The sequence below is a fragment of the Apium graveolens genome, chromosome 7, assembly GCF_009905375.1.
Source record: "Apium graveolens cultivar Ventura chromosome 7, ASM990537v1, whole genome shotgun sequence".
Taxonomy (NCBI): domain Eukaryota; kingdom Viridiplantae; phylum Streptophyta; class Magnoliopsida; order Apiales; family Apiaceae; genus Apium; species Apium graveolens.
Genome location: NC_133653.1, coordinates 187736739 through 187739799, shown reverse-complemented (window position 1 = coordinate 187739799; position 3061 = coordinate 187736739). Strand labels below are relative to the sequence as shown.

The 3061-nt window shown below is 35.7% G+C and overlaps 1 long non-coding RNA gene across 1 annotated transcript; it reads left to right on the top strand.

Moving 5' to 3' along the window:
• Nucleotides 1-1414: 1414 nt before the first annotated feature.
• LOC141670997 (uncharacterized) lies at nt 1415-2785 on the top strand. Its single transcript, XR_012554884.1, has 3 exons — nt 1415-1564; nt 1687-1764; nt 2626-2785. It is a non-coding gene; the product is annotated as an uncharacterized LOC141670997 (long non-coding RNA).
• Nucleotides 2786-3061: the final 276 nt, after the last annotated feature.

Sequence of the window (3061 nt, the reverse complement as noted above, 5' to 3'; positions counted from 1 at the left end):
TCCCCTCCTTAAAAGGATTCCGTCCCGGAATCAGATAAAAATGAATAGGGATACTTTCTTAGCATTGCACTTTCTAACTCTCAAGTCAATTTTCCCACATTGTGGTTCTACCATCAAACTCTGACTAGTTTGATAACCCTTCTCCTAAGCACTTGTTCCTTCTCAATCTATAACCTTTCCCGGTTGCTCCATATAGGTTAAGTCTGGTTGCATGTCTATGCGCTCATATGCCCCTATTTGTCTGACATCCGGATTACACTTCCTTAACATTGATACGTGGAACACGTTATGAACTTGCTACAGGTTCGGGGGTAGGGCTAGCTTATATGCTAACTTCCCAATACGTCTTAATATCTCCAAGGGTCCAACAATTCGTGGGCTTAGCTTTCCTTTCTTTCCGAACCTCATCCATCCTTTCCAAGGGAATACCTAAAATAGCACTAGGTCTCCTACTTCCTATTCTTTGTCCTTTTGTGTCAAATCAACCTACTTCTTAAGTCCATCTTGGGCTACTACCAGCCGTCCTATGATTAGATCTATTATATCCTTGGTCCTTTGGACAACTGCTGGTCCGAGCATCTTGCACTCTGCAACATCATCCTAACATAAGGGAGATCGACATTGTGTTCCCTCAAGAATCTCATAAGGCGATATCTCGATACTGATATATGATCTATTATCGTAAGAAAACTCAATCCGCGTTAAGTGATCATTCCAAATTCTTTCAAGTCTATTGCACAGATCCTCATTGTAAGAACCCTGATTTTTGTAATATTTTAAAACTTCTGTGAATAGTAACTTGAGCTAATTAAGTAATACGTATGGGGATCATCATAAAATGAATAGTGGAATTTTGAGAATCCGAGATCATATTCTTGTTTATCGAGGAAAATAAGTGAATGTAAAAGCCGACGAAATTCGAAGATTCACAATTATACTACGTGTTTTCGTATCCGTAAAGAATGGCGTAGAACCGGGAATACTAAGTGAAATAAATAATATATCAAGGTGTTTCTATGATCAAGAGAAGGAATTGAATTGGTTATAGGATTATAAGAAATAAAAGAAATCTCTACGAAACAAGTCGTTATACGTGGAAACTATCGGAATGGAACGACGATTGCGTTTACGATAAATAAACGAATGAGAAATTAAATCCCATGCAAGTTGGCCATGCATAACCAAGTCCTAACTAGTAGTTAGGAGTGTAACTAGATGATTAGAAGCTAACTAGAATAGTTAGTGGAATAGTGTTGAATAGTGATGGGAGACAAACAAGTACACAAGCCATACTTCTCCCTTTTCTCACTTCACCACACAATCAAACCAACCCATACCTTTGCCAAAATATTGTCAAATCTGCTGCATACATCCCATATATTCATTATACACTCCCACACTTTAGCCACAAAAGAAAACAACCCCTTTTCCCTCACTTAAAGCTCTCCCATTTTTCATTCCAGCAGTTCGGATTTTCTGAGCAAGGGAGAAAGAAAAATTCATAACTCAAAATATACTCATTCAAATATCATGAAATTTTTACCATAGCTTCTCTATATCATGGGTAAGCTTCATAACAAATTTCAGCCTCAAATTAATTTTTTTTCAATTTTATAAAAATGTTTGAATGAGGTGCAGAAAGGTTACTCCGAAATTTTAACTTGTTTCTTGGTTTTGTTTCTTAAGGATCTAGCCCTTCTAAGTGTTTTCTAAGAAAACCAAGCCTCAATCATCCTAGAACTAACCTTCCTAGTGTCCAAGAAGGTATAACTTTCAACCCTTTAAGGTTTTATGGTTGGATTTAAGAGTTATGTTTGTTGTAGTGTTAAGATCCAAAGGATTGTGTTTATTTGAGTTTGTATTGATTATGTTCTTGCTAAAGGCTTGAGATGTTGAGTTGTAATCCATGTATGTGGTACTAGATAGAGCATATAAGGTTCATGTGGGTGGATCTTGAGAAGTACTTGTGTTTATGATGGTTATAGGTAGTGATTGTGTTAAGATCAAGTAGTAGAAATTGAGTTTGGGCATTCTTGCACTTGATCTGTTTTCTGCAGGACATTCGGCCATGAAAATGGTTAAAATTTGAAAACCACTGGCCATGAATAGATAGATATTGTTTTTTAGTTTCTATACATGTGTAGATCATCATGAGGAGATTTACGGTTTAGGAGTTATGGTCGTTTTAGTGTAAAACATTTCTGCGATTAGCCAACTGCACTTAAGTTCACTTGCATGGTGATTTTGAAGGACTTAAAATAATTCTGAGATTCTGGAAAACTTATAAAAAATGGATATGACAGTAGAGAAGACTGTACAAAAAGAATTTTGAGAAAATATTAATTTTTCGATTTTATAAAAATGTTTTGGTAAAGTGAGCGCAAGCGAGAAACGCATAAAAACCTAGTTTTAACGCGCGTTTTCTCACGTTCGAGCTTAAAACTCGAAATGGACTTTCTAAAGCGAACGATCGATTTCAAAACTCGACCATGTTATAAAGTGAGAATATAAGTGTTGAGAATGTGACGATCGAAGATTCGTTATACTTGAGTAGTTGCGAAAGTTGCTTAATAAAAGCGAGACGTTAATCGCGTACTAACTTAGACCGTTGGTTCTTGTTTATAGATCGCCAACCAAACACCAGAGACCATACCACTTCGATTACTCGAGGCAAGTTTTTGAAACCCTATCTCATACTATCCATGCTATATATATACTGTTGTGATATTGATGCCATGATTTACATTTCAAATATATATGCTTGTCTATGATATCAATGCATACGAATTATGCGATTGTTACGAAAACAAATTTCGTTTTACACGAGTATGAGAAATTGAAATGTATTTCAAATATAATATATGATAATGGGAGTTGGAGATATTTTAACAGCGATTTAATTCCGGAGAGAGCCGGACGCGAAAGATTTCTATTTCCATAAATAAAGTACCTTTCGCGTAATATAGATATCAAGCGAACGATTGAGATTTTGACTTAAACTTCGAGAAATATTGGTTTATTCATTTAAGGGACACCCTTACTTGATTGATTATTTTATAAA